The sequence below is a fragment of the Lissotriton helveticus genome, chromosome 1_1, assembly GCF_964261635.1.
Source record: "Lissotriton helveticus chromosome 1_1, aLisHel1.1, whole genome shotgun sequence".
NCBI classification, from domain to species: Eukaryota; Metazoa; Chordata; class Amphibia; order Caudata; family Salamandridae; genus Lissotriton; species Lissotriton helveticus.
Genome location: NC_136057.1, coordinates 711247145 through 711261753, shown reverse-complemented (window position 1 = coordinate 711261753; position 14609 = coordinate 711247145). Strand labels below are relative to the sequence as shown.

At 37.7% G+C, this 14609-nt stretch overlaps 1 long non-coding RNA gene across 1 annotated transcript in view; it reads left to right on the top strand.

Annotated features, from left to right (window-relative positions):
• The window catches only part of LOC144770567 (uncharacterized), a 437591-nt gene that overhangs the window by 191865 nt on the left and 231117 nt on the right, over window positions 1-14609 (top strand). The gene's annotated exons all lie outside the window — the stretch shown is intronic.

The following is a 14609-nucleotide window of genomic DNA, read 5'->3' as shown; positions in this document are numbered from 1 at the left end:
TCGTACATATTTTTTTTTTACGAACGCAGAAATAGCGCTCTCGCTGCGCTCTCGGGAGAGCTTACCGGTTCGCGAACGCTGAGCGCTCCAAGACAAAATGATACGGGTAAGCTACAGTGAACAAATAATTTTTTACAAAAAAATTAATTATAATTAATAGTTATAAAAAACAGCTAATAAAAAAAATTGTAGGTTACAAAGTCGATATACAAAGGAATTAGCTTTTAAAAAAACTATAAAATTCACTGAAAAACACCATAGGTTTCACAAATGTTATAGTTAGGAATTAGCATTTAAAAAACCTTTGAAATTCACTAAAAAAACAGGTTTCACAATCGTCATCAGTGATGTCATTTGAGGTGTCATCAGTGATGTCACCAGTGATGTCATTTGAGATGTCATCAGTGATGTCATCAGTGATGTCACTGACCATGTCATGAATGATGTAATATGTGACATCATCAGCAGTGGATTACGAGCGCGCGAGTTTTAGTGAGTCCAACTAACTATAACGTGGGAATTTCAATGGTTTTGTATGAGGAAAATGTTCAGCTAACTATAACTGGTGTGAAACGTATGGTTTTTTCAGTGAATATATATATATATATATATATATATATATATATATATATATATATACTGAAACATGCACAGAACAAATAAAGCTCAATTTGCAAAAATGTCAATGAAATACTATGCTTGCTAAGGGAAAGTTGGAGCTCAAGAAAAAACACATTTAAAGCTTAAAATGCATACATCAGCTCTCAATGAATTAAACTTATTTGGAATAAAATATAATGCATCAAATCATTATTTCATAAAAAAAGAATAATAATAAATGTTTCAACATTTTTACATGTAAATTATTCTTAAAACACATTTTACCAAGATCGTTTCTATATTTTCATGACGGTCCCTACTGTTACCTCTGAAAGCACCACAATCTAATTATAATGCATTTGCAATGAAAGACAATAGAACTGTTAGGCCTCGTCATTAAATAAAAGATAATTTAAAATATATTTAAATGCTGTGACTTTTATGCTGCTTTGTTGTTAAATGGAAGGCTATATACATTTTTACACATTTTTCTAAATTAAAAAGCAAAAAAATTAATTTATAAATTATAATACCAAGAATTCTTCCAAGAAAACATACCTAATTTACTGGCAACTCCAATTCCAAGGTGGTGCAACAGGTCTTCCTCCTGAGACATTACGTCGACCCAACTGTGTTGCATCTGCTGCACTATATGCTCTGTCGCCGCTAGTGCCACAAGATAGCAGCGCACCTTCGTGCAGTGCCTTGTTCTATCTTCAAATATGTAGTCTTGACCCACTCTTCCAAATGCTTCATAACAACATCTGCAGAAGTAAGTGCACTACCAGCTACATCAGTGCTCCATCATGCCTCTGTACAAAGTTTGTTTTTTGTCCCTTCCCAGGCATACCTAATAATAATTCTAACTACAACTACTTACAACACCCCAAACTAACCACACCACACCACCTAAAACCCACAAAACCCCCAACAATGCAATCACAGAACAATACAAAGGCAAATTTTAAAACATCATTAATCACAAATATAAAACACGACAGCTCATTTTAACAAGAATACTATAGAAAACCACACACAACATAATTACTGGTGTAAGCACTACTCTCTATCCAAATTCGCAAAACTCCTCCCGAACACACTTTCAACTCCAAATCACGCCAACTCCCTGGCACATAAAAGCAAAAAAGAACTAGCAAAAATGTGCTCCCTGGTAACCATGCCATTTGTGTCATTTGTGTGCGCAATAATAATGCATCTTTGGTCCATGCAACACCACGCAATGAGTAGATGGTTGAGGCTGCATTATGAAAAGTTGTACATCTTTCATTTTTTTTTCTTCATAGAAAAAATAATGAAAGATGGATTATAAATAGATTTTAATGTATATAATCCAATTATGAAAAAAGGTACATGTATTTTATAAGTGGATTAAAAAAATATACTAAATACAAATACACAAGCATATCACATGTACTGACTTATAATGTAATAGCTATCTATTTATAAACACAAAAAAGTTTAAAGACATTTTCAGCTTACAATGTGTGCTGGAGAAAGCAGCACACATTTTAAGCGGACATTCCAAGGACTAATAGATATATTTATCTGTATTTGGCCTCTCTGTGTTTTGGCCATACCTGTGTGGCAATCCCATGGTGTACTAACATATGTAACTCAATGCATACATCACATTTGATAGGTGATGCATTGCAAGAGCCATGTTCGATCTTCAAACACATACCACAACAAAATGAAGCTCAACACAGCACATGTAGCTTTGTTACCCTACAATTGTTTTTGAAATCACGCAAGCAGGAAAAAATAGCCCTTTGCGTGGCTTAGATTTGTACAATTGGAATAAGTGTTTATGCTGTCATTCCATCTCCTTACACAACACAAGTACAATGCAAAGGTTGATTTATAATGGGCTAAAATATTATATGCCATATGTGCAAATATCCTCAATATTATGTGAAAAACTAATTTGTAAAGGAACATTTTTAGGAGAATGAGGACACATGATAGACATGGATTTTACAAAGTAAATAGTCCAAGAATAAAAAATAATACAATTTGTAAAGTAGGGAGAAAATGATAACATTTTAAAAATGTATGAGATATATTTAAGTTTTTTTCAAGGTATATATATATTTTATTTTTTTTAAGATGTGCAACTGTAAAAGCCACTTTTATACGGCATGGGACAAAGTATGAGATGTTGTTCCAAACGTTGATAGATGATTCTTCATACTATATATGTCTGTCACATGAAATGGAGTAATGTGTGATTATAATATGATTTTCTAGTAAACCTTCATCCATTGAGTGCCATTGTTAGCGCAGATTAGTGAGTACAAGTGGTCTTGCTGATGACTTAAGTGTAATGTATGCACAGACAAACTACTCAAAATACATCCAGCGTACTATAAATAATTTACCGAAGTGAAATATAATTTATTTTGCAGTAACTTAATGACTAAATAGCAGCACAAAGTATTGTACAAGACACTGTAAGGAAGTAAGCATATTCATATTCAAAATACAGATACACTAGCGTCATCAGGGTGGCCTTCAACTTACAGTTTCATGTAAAAGGATGTTAATTCTGCCAAATTAATGTTTGATTACTTCATAGCTAAGGCATATTACTGTGTTACTTTCCAAGGAGTTTAACAATTACATAGGAAATAATAAACATGGGCCCACGCAGCAACACTACAATCGTGACAAGATCCACCATTTGCCAAAAACCCACTGATCAGTATTACACACTCAAGTTTAATTTGTGGTTCTGAGATACTATCCTTGCATCTGTGAGCCAGCAGTGAGTGTCAATACGTTATCTGTGCCTAAGATAACAAACTTCAATGTTACTTCAACAATAATGTGAAAAGTCTTCTCCCCTGCCAGGTGATGAATCTTGGGTGCTCCAGGACTTAGCTGGTTAAACGTTGCTCCTTCCTCAGGCAACACAACTCGCTTATTATGTGTGGTTTAGTACTGTCCTAGGTCAAAGGGCCTCTCTCTTGATCACAACCCACCCCTGACCTGTCCTCTTAATGTACACAGACCAATGTAACTTAATATTCTCCTCATTCCCATCATGAATCACATGGACTGATGGTAGACTCAAGCACCAGCACAGAAATGCAACCCTTAATCTCCTGCACACCACCATTTTGGTATACATAATTTGCTGCAACACACACAGGCATGCAAAACAACTGGCTCAATGATATTGAGGGACAAGATAGGTACAATCTGCTCACAAGATCTTCTCTGTTGGATTAACACTGGACCTTGATCCCTCCAGGCAATCTCATTATCCTCATAGAGCCCACTGGTCTTGGGTAATGCAGAAGCTGTTGTTCTTGGATCCTAAAGAGTGTTCTTATTATACCAAGATAATTTACCCACACACCATATAGAAGAGTATCCGAGCCTTACTCTTTGGTCCTGGACACAACAGAATGAAATTGTGCAGAGCATATCCAACGGAATGTGCATCTTCTATATCATTATTTTCTAGTCATAACCTCACCTTTAAACAAAATACTTCCTGGCATAGTTGTGATTTAATATTTTTGCCTTAGAGCTTTCAAATGATGTTTGTTGATCAATTTAAACACCACACTCCTTTTGAGGGGATCATCATTTGGAGAGCATTATGTCTCAGCAGGTCATCTCAAATCTTGAGATAGCCAGACAAAGGACATGGGGTTGAGAAGTATTCCCACAATGGATGTGAGGCTGAGTGGTATGTCTATAAAAGGTTTGCAAAGTCCAAATTTCATCTATTGTAAGATCACCTTATCACACCTGTCTCTTTCAAATTATGTGTCCAATCTCCTTGGACTGATTTTATTTTCATAAAAAAGCTTTTACAAAGTATAATATAATTCTAATAAAAGACAATAAAGCAATTTGTGTGTGAAAATAACATTTTATTTGTTTTAATATTCTGTTTCATTAATGATGCATAAAGGAAAGTCAACTTTACTGAAAAGTAAAAGCTTTACACAAAGGTAAAGAATCTAAACACGATATATTCATCATTCATTTGAAAAAATTATAAATAACATGCACAAATCTGAAAAGGCTGCACACAGGTAACAATACATAGAGAAAATAAACACTGTTACCACAACACTTGACTGCAGAATGAAAAAAGAGGGCATGGTCGCAACACCAGAAAAAATAATTTACTGGTCAAGAACAACTCAATAATGTTCACCTCCCAAACTTGTTTTGCCAGGTTGTACAATCTACATCATCAACCTCTGTAGATTCTGCATGCTCCTCATCTCATGGAGGGGTAGACGGAAGATGAGGAGCCAATGTAGAATCTGTAGAGGAAGAAGATGTAGGACACAAGTGAGAAAGAACATTAGAGAGAGAAGTAAAGACTGCGTGAAAATTCATCCCTGGCAAGCCTGCTGACTCTCTAAGATGGCACTCAGAGTTGCGCTGAAGGAGCCCATCTAGGACTCCACACCATAATGGAATAACTAGATTGAGAAATGTTCCCTAATTGAGCGATTAGGGGCCAGATGGGTTAGGGGCCAGATGTGCGACCCTAAATTGCATGCGCAAAAGGTTTCCAACCAGTTTGTGCGTCCAAAATGTTACTGGGCCATGTACAATTCCTAATTAGCAAGTCGCAATTTATTTGCAACTCGCTAATTAGGAATTGCGAGTCGCTATTAGGAAGGAACGTGCCAAGGGTATCCTTTCCCAATAGCGAGTCTCAACCCTATGTAAGAATGTTTTGTGACTGCAATTGCGGTCCCAAAACACTTGCAAATTACCACCCTCTTCAAGAAGGTGGTAATGGAGTTGCAAATGGGAAGGGGTCCCCAGGGTCCCCAGGCGCCCCCTTACCCTTTGTGACTGGCTCCCAAAATATTTTTTAAGGACAGGCAGTGGCCCCAGGGTGCACTACCAGCCCTTAAATAATGAAGCGAATACGTTTCTTTTTTTTTTAATGCATCCCATTTTCCTTTAAGAAAAATTGGCCTGCTGGCCCCAGCATGCCACCATACCTGGGAGGGCCAGCCATTCCCAATGGTGTCGCAAATTGCGAGTGGCTCAATATAATTCATGAGCCTCACATTTTGCGACCCCATTGGGCCCCATTGGGAATCGCTAACAGTGTCTCTAACACTGTTGCACATTTGCTTTTGCGACTTGAAAATAGCAACTCACAATTTTTCGCAATTTTGCGAGTCGCAAAAGCAAATGGTTGGACATCTGGCCCTAGATCTTGCTGGAATGTTTGCTGAGCCTGTTCTTAATTACTCTTCTCCTTCATCACTTCAGCTATATCTGCTAGAGAATCATGAAATCCCTGTTTCCCAGAATGGACGTCTCTGGTTTCACTTGAAGTGCCCATGTTAGGGCTGAGATGCATCAGGATTCCTTCAAGAGTGCCTGCCAGTGTCCCCATCCCCAACTTGACAACCTCTAACATCCGCTGCTGGATCCCATACACTTTCAGTTCACTGTAGGGTCAACTAGTTGGTCTCCAGCAAGCTGGATCTGAGCAGGATGGGAAGAAGTCTGGGTTGGTTCCTCTGGAAACAAAGCAGCATCTTCTTCCTCTGCCAAGTCAGGAGGAAAACTGTTGAGAGTAGTCAGGATTTGATCAATGGTCTCATCATCCAAAGAGGGCAGGTAGGGGTCAAGGTCAGGAGACACGTCACTGGCGGGCCGAAAATAATTTATATGTATTTATTTTGAAAATGTAACTAAAAAAGCAAGTAAAAAAAGATATTTAAAAAGCAAGATACACTGAATAAGGATGTAAAGTAATTAAATCAAAACAAATACACATAAAATATACTATCTAAAATGGCTCAATTAAAAGATATTTATAAAAGTACATCCAAATATTGTAAATGAATATTATTTTTTGAAGAAGACATTACATTTAATAACGTTAAAAATGTTTTTAAACGAGTACGATAATCTTTTGGAGACTATTTAAATTGCTGTTTCAAAGATATAGTAGGTACATTCATATGCAATCTGAAAAATACTGTTAAATGAAAAGAAGAGGAAAATTAAGAAACAAGTAAGAATATTGACAAATCAAAAAAACAGACACATTATAAATCCTAAATATATTCATAATCCTAAGCAGCAAATATTGTTAAACAGTTATCCTGTGAAGAACATTAATAATAACAAATAAAGGAGAACAAAAATGTCTTGTTCAAAATTGTAAGGAGCATACAAATAGACTGTAAACCATGCTTAATTAGGATGAACACAAGGCATAAAACCTACAATATGATTATAGGTTATAGGTTTAGTGCATTGGTACCTGCAACACAAAAGATAAGGTACACAAGATCACACAAATATAACAACATATCTTAACAGAGAACACTCATGACAAATATATCATTACCACTTAAAATAGAAGTGCGTGGAAAAAAACATGTTACAAAAATAAATTATGGGCATTTATTGGGATCCAGTAAATAAAGTAGGCTTGTTGTGTTGAATTAATTTGTCAAGAAAACAGACAGCATTAAACCACACAACATTCAACACAATAGCTATACCAAAGCAATAGTCGTTGTACTGAATTGATATAAATATAAAAACTAACACGCTCATAGTAATTAATTAACATTAATATAAAACAACAAAATAAAAGACATTTTGATACATAACAAAATAAAATGTGAAAAATAAAAAACACAAGCATTATGTACTGTATATGATGTATAGAAAACTGATATATGTATATAAACACATATTTATTCATTTTAATCAATTATTCTGAGCAGATGGCAACGACTGAGACTGAGCAGTGGTTTGTGAACCACATTCAACTATTGTACACCTCCACCACTGCTAGACTGCGAGCGAATGGGATGTTATCTAATCTGTTCTCGATCACACGTGGCAACCGTCAGGGGTGTTCTCTAGCCCCGCTTTTATTCGCCATAGCCATGGAACCCATGGCAGCCAGTCAGCACCATGCACATAGTGGATTTAGATCCAGAGAGAGAGGAATATTAACCTCTTTGTATGTGGACGATATCGCGATATACATTAGAAATCCTTAGGATAATATAGATCCCACCATTCAGTAGATCATTCACTTTGGGTGTTGTCTGGTATAACAATAAACTGGCTAAATGTCTTCTTTCCCCTCACAGACAGCACCAAGTGATTCGATTCTGAATTTGCACTGGAGTGGGCAATGGAGCAAGTGCGATATCTCGGCGTGTGGCTAAGTCGTGACATGGCTGAACATTGACAGGCCAATTACAATAGGGTGATTTATTGGCTGGAAAAAAGGAACCTGGCCTGGAATCGTCTCCCTCTCTCGCTAACTGGATGATTAGCAAATGCCAAGTTGGTTGTGTTGCCTACATTTTTAACTCTTTTCCTGAATTCTACCCCTGCAGCTTACCCAGCAGTTTCTTAAATGCTTGAGTTAAGACATGATATCACTAGCATGGGCCGGTAAACAGCCTAGGATAGCGTGGGAAAACCTCACACTCCCTCTGTGACAGGGCAACCTCAATGCACCTGACATCACCCTATATGCATGGTGTGCTCAGGCACAGTATCTACATTTTTGGCTATATCCAGTTAAATTTCAGCCACACGTTGCTGTGGAGGCTGACGTGACCTCCCCGATCCTGCTCTCCACTGATATCTATCAAACCTAAAATTCCACATATACTGCAGCCGACACCGCTGACTGTGTCAGAAGGGCGTGGGACGGGTTATGACGACGTACAAATCTAAATTGCATATAAGCTCCTTCCATCCTCATAGCACGCAACTCTATGGTGCTAGCTTTACAGGATGACAGGATATGCCCTTGGACGCATAACAGACACTTATTCATATTTGCCGATTTATATCCAGATAGGCAATTCCTATTGCCACCCGCAGCAACTGACACTCTGTGTCCTACTGTGATTTATATGCTTTTATATCATCAACTCCGTGCCACGTGTCGAGCATATAACAACACCTTCCCTGAGCCCCATCCAACACTGAATGACCTAGAACATATACTGACGAATAGCTCACATCGCAAGCTTGTCACCAGACTCTACATGTTGATGCAGGATAAGGCGCCTGTGTGTACCTCTAAAGCACATGCCCAATGGATGCTGGACACAGATTTGCCCATAACCGCTGAGCAGTGCTCATATTGTTGTGCACAAACCACAGCTCTTTCACCCAACTATAGACTGCACCTCATACACTTCAAATTTCTGCGCTGAATATACCAATCCTGATTGGAAAAAATGGTTAATCTGGCCCACAGACACGAATAACTGTCAAGAGAGATTCCTGAACAAAACACAAGGGTTCACAGTGAATAGGCCAGATCCAAGATACTCCCAGAGACAACATCCAGGGATAGTAACTACTTACAGTGTAGGAAAGCAATGCCTTATGTGGCTACAGAAATCAAACAACACTTAAAGAAGGCAATTATTTGCGCGATTTCTTAATGGGGCCTCGCAAACCACGTCAAAAACGTTTCATATACGCCTGTATATACGCTGCTTACAACGAAGCATGGAAAATAACGCAAATGGAAACTGCAGAAAGAATACGAGAAATAGACCGTATTAATTTAGAGAAAAGCCTCTCTGTAGTGGACAACGGGTTAATGACTCTGTCCTCCAGAATATATTCTTTGGACAGCATTGTATCCTCTGCAATTGACATAATAGAGCAAGACTTGCTAATGATACAACATGGCCAGTCTCAATTACGTTCTATAATGCTGCTAGGCTGGACATTACAAAATCTCTGTTCAGGCTACGTGCCATGGCGTTTAATCAATACCACGTCATTGTTTACTGTGTTTAACCTTACAGATAAACAAATCTCTTTGGCACAAAAAAGGAGCAGACTATACGGTGCTGAGCATTGAGAAACTGGAAAGATTACCATTGACAATTTCTGAGAAGCCTCTCATTGAATGGATAATACATGGCACCATCACGATACCAGTGACGATTTTTCAATTTCAGTATTGTCTACAGCATATACCAGCGGGCCTGTATGAAAAGTTGGGTAAAGAATACATTAAGTCGACCTGGACTTTACCTTACACACACAAATGTTGGAATGGGGGAAAGGAGGTATTCCTTAGTGGTAAAAATTGTAAGAACTCACTAAGTGGTACACTTTTGTGCCAAGGTATTAATTTACACCGAGCCTGCGAAGGTTCTGCAAATAACCTCTCATGCCACCTGCACGGTTCACCCTCCACAGTATTAGAACCAATTTTCAGACAGCTATCCAATGACAGCTACGTTATGCTCAATGACTACAGCTGTTGTGGCATGTTGCCAGGAAAAGCATATCTAGTTAGTGTGTCATCCAGGGTCACTTGTTGTATGCAAGTATTGTATCCAAAGTGCAAGACAGAAAGGGAGACGGCATTATGGCCTTCACTGAATATCTCTTCTATATGAATTGATACTTTAAGCAGAATGAAAGTCATTCTTTTACAAAAAACTGTGCCACTGACCTCGTCTAGAGAAACGTTTGATCTGCAAGTTGCAAGGACTTCTGCAGAGATACATGCATTATTATCAACAAACTGCCCAGTACATTTCGCAGAAATGTTAAGTCAAATCTTAAATATGTCTGATACCAGTGGCATTGCACATGCATTTAAGACGATTTTTTTGGGACTGTTAGCACCATTTGAAGCAGTCCTCGGCATTTTTCCAAATTTTGTGCACTCTGTGTTCGGCGGCCTGCCTCTCATCTTGGTACTTGTAGCAGGAATTCTATTTTTATTCCTTCTGCTCCGATATGGCAAGTCCAGTCACCAGCTATACCCAGACTACCATGGAACAAGCCCTCCTTGCCATGAGGCATCGTGAGAGAATTACACAGATTCTTGGCTTGGCTCGATTAAGGGATCTGAACACAACTTGGTTGCTTTCGTTCAGACCAATCAGGCAAGATTGCATCTTACCTGTTCTGCCATGCCTGCTTTGCGGAGAGGAATGAGTGTTGGACATTTGTCTTACACTTCCATCAATCCTGCCATCGGATGTTGACGCTTTGCTAGGTCCGGTAACGACTCATGAATCATGTTGCCCCCAACGTCTGCAAATGCTGATGACGGCATTCCTTGAGGTCTCAACGGCAAGTCTAACACTACAGGCACACAGGTACCACCTACTGCGGACAATGCTAATGCATCAAACGCTGACGGCGATGATCCTCATCTATGCACATTTGACCTGCTAACTGAAGTGGTTCCACTTTCGTCTACTATGGTAGACGGTTTCTTTGCCAGCCTAGACGATCTGATGTTTTCTCCTGACACCGAGAATAACTTTTGATTAATTCACACAGCGTTCACTGAACTCTGAAATTCGGCCTTTGTTTTTTCAAAACAAACCGCCTAACAAATTTGAACTTTTTCCAAAATAGAACTTGTTGGCACAGATTAATCTGCTTAAAGTAGAACTATTCTTAGAGAACAAGATTCCTTTTGAAAACTTCCTAATGACAATATTTGGCCTTGTCCTAAAAAACAAAACAGTTTAAATATTATGCTATGGGATAGTCTCAACTGTTTTTTCTGTACCTTAAAGAGACATTTCATGAATGTAATTGCGTCTTTCATAAATGTTAGAATGTATGCTCTAAAACTAAGCTTCATATCGGTTGAGACCTATTTTTTCATACAGTTTATACTCATTTTATGTGAACAAACCTTTCAAATGCAATTTGTATTTTGGGTGGGATTGTAAACACTTGCCTTAGATATGTTCAGGGCTTATGCATTTAGTTTTATTGAACTTAAGATGGTGGAGTGGGTGTTGTGTAGGAATCTAGGACCCTAGTGTAATTTTCCTGATTCATGCCCATATATAGGTATAAATTACCCGATCCTTATATAGGCATAGAAATCATTACCATATTTAGACTGAGCCTATGTAGCCCAAATACAGCATGGCTACTTCCACTAAGTTCCGAGAATCAACAACGATTTCTTAGAAAAGCCCGCCTTCAGCAGCTACGGACTTCCCCTCGCCTGAATACTAATTTATCTAGGAAATCATGGAGTTTTCAAAGAACTGAGTCTTTGAGTGACGTTATTATGTCCAATCATACGTCAAACTCGGCACCTTCAAGGTATAAATATGCCTACATTTGCCCAGACAAACACACAGTGGTTTGGAGCAGATCGACTAACTACTTGCCCGATGCCCTGCAGCAGCAAGTGCTGAAGGAAGCCGACCCCCCAGCAGACGCACTGAGAGACGCTGTCTTTTCTCCTGCCGAAAAATCCAGCTCCAGTGTTTCCTGGCTACCCTTGCGGGATGCTGGGAAATCGAGTCCTGAGAGAGAGATACAAGACCTCCTTCCTTCTAAAACCAAGGTACGAAGCTGATTAGACCCTTAGAGAATTCTTGGAATAGATTCTTGGCAAAGAATACTAAACTTAAGCTACACCTCATTTACTTTTTCCCTTGTACTAGACATAGGTTAGGTATACCGGGGTAGGCGTATTTTAGAAGCACCAGTTGAGTACTTTTAGTCATTATTTTATCACTGTATGTATTTTATGTATTTTATGGCTTAGAAACCATATCATGCTTTTACAGTACTACTTTATAATACTTATCGTATTATATGCCTTGTATTTTATAACCAGTATTACAATTGTAGCAGTACATTTCTTATGCTCAAGAAAGAAAATGGTTCAATAAATACTTTTTATTGAAAATGCCCATCTCTCTATTTTCTCAGCACCTCTGGTGAAACGAAGCATGCACGATTGACTGAGTAAAATAGATATCTATTGTTTCCGCGACTCTAGAGATTGATTTCTTATTCTTGGTAAACAAAGTTGTCATGTTTATGCAGTTGTCAGAAACTAATCCTCTCTTGTGAATTCAAGACAGTTTCTAGTGACCTCTGAGCTAGCTGGCACTAACAATTAAGTTTAATATATTCAGTAGAGACTTAGTCGACCTCAGTCCTACGTCTAAACTACAGGATATATTAATCCAGTGCGCAGAGCCTATTGGGAATATAGGAACTACACTACAATGCATCAAGAGGAAGAAAGAGAGAAGTTTCAGAGAAAGGTGCAGAGGGTTCTTACATTACATTAGCCTGAGCAAAAGAACAAGGGAATGAAACTCTAACTCCAACTAAACCGTCAGCTCATGACACAGTAAAGCTGAAAAATTGAGTTCAAGAACTCTCAAAAGAAAGCAGTTCAAAAAGCCATGTTGAAGATGAAGATGAAAGCATAAATCCAGTTGCAAGTGAGGAAGATTCTGTGGTAGTCAAAAAAGAAACTGAAGAGGAAAATGTGCATCAAGGAGACATTTAGCCTGAAACAGTGGGGAAAAGAAAAATATTGCAATGGAATATTCAAAGGTCAGGGTCAATCAGAGAAGAGTCAGAGACAATTGAAGTACACTATGAAAAGAGTGAGAGCAAATCACCTTTATCATAAATAACGATAAGGGAGAGCATGCCAAACAAAAAGTAGGCAACGCCTGAATGGACTTATTTAGCTTTATTTTCTGAATCAGATGTGGAAGTTTATTATTTTACAAGTTGCTGCCAGATAATATTTAAAGAAGAATCAGAGGAGTCACCTTGAACTCAATTAAAAAGGGGTTTTGATGCTTTTGAGACACATTAGAAGAATCTGCATACAGTTGCATTTGATTTGTACCTTAGATAGTCTTAGATAGGCAAAGATAGTATGTTTCTTACATTCTATGGAAACAATTATTAAACTGAACACTTCTAGCAACTGAAGATTGATTGTGATGTATAATTAGAATGAGAATTTACATTAGAATTTATTATAAGAGTATGCTAGTATAATAAGTGTTCAGGATTGTTTGCTTGTTTGTTTGTGCATATTTACCTTTGTCACTGGCAAAGGGTGCAATCTATTCGCATTTGGCTCATGCATATGCATTGTCCTGTAATGTTTTTGTTAGTGTTTTTCATAACAAGAGTTTTGTCTCTACGTCTTTCGGACTTCAAGGTAGGCTAGAAAGACTTCTTGCATCTGAATACAAGCACTTGAAATTGTTTGCACAGACTACCTTTAATATTTACTATACTGAAAATTAGTCTTTGTGTAGATTGAGTGAAGAAGTATGTGAGTTTATTAAGAGGTAAAAAGACAGAAGGGTGGAAATTCTGACAAATTGGGAAGATTTGAGTGAGATTAACATGCAAATAGAAGCTGAAGATAAATTTAGGAATTTGAATGTGTATCTGAGATTGAGAATGAAGCATTTCAAAAGAATAGCATTGGATATAGTACAACAGAAGTCTCAAGCATTAGTTCCATGAAATTAGTTGATGAGAGTGAGTGTGAAAGGAGTTATATTGTTGAAGATGGTTTTTCTATTGGCGAAGAGCCTATATTTTGAGGAATTAATTATGCTTGTGATAAGATTGACTATTTTAGCCACTCACGTAATTGGGTAGGAAGTTGTTATCTTGCATTGGTATTTCCACTAGTTTCCCATGTGAATCAAATGAGTGATGCTATTTGTCTGAAATAAGTGAAGCGTTAATTTGACAAAAGGTGTTGGATGTGCTTGTTGCTATGATTCGCTTTGAATGATGAGAAAATTAGGAGATTATCTATGCCTGTACATCCCCTTGCTTCTATCACTGCTAGAGCTTTAACTAAAATTAATGAAGAATTAATGGCTATGCATGCTTTGATTACACAAAACCATCTTACATTAGATATCCTTTTTCCGAAAGAGGATGTAGTCGGCCATGCTGTACCTACATACTTAATAATAGAAAAATTATTAATTCTTATATAATAAATGTAACTAACATCTTTTGTGAAGCAAATCATTTTGAGAAATATGGTTTTGTGGAATGGGTTGGTTCCTGGTTTAATGAGATTGGAAAGGGATTTAGAAAGGTTGGTAAATGAGTTGACAGTATAGGAGGGAGTTTGCTTCATTCATTCTAACCTTTTTATTTAGTGTCTTCAATTTGAGCAATTGCTTTCATTCTACCGTTTAAAATGT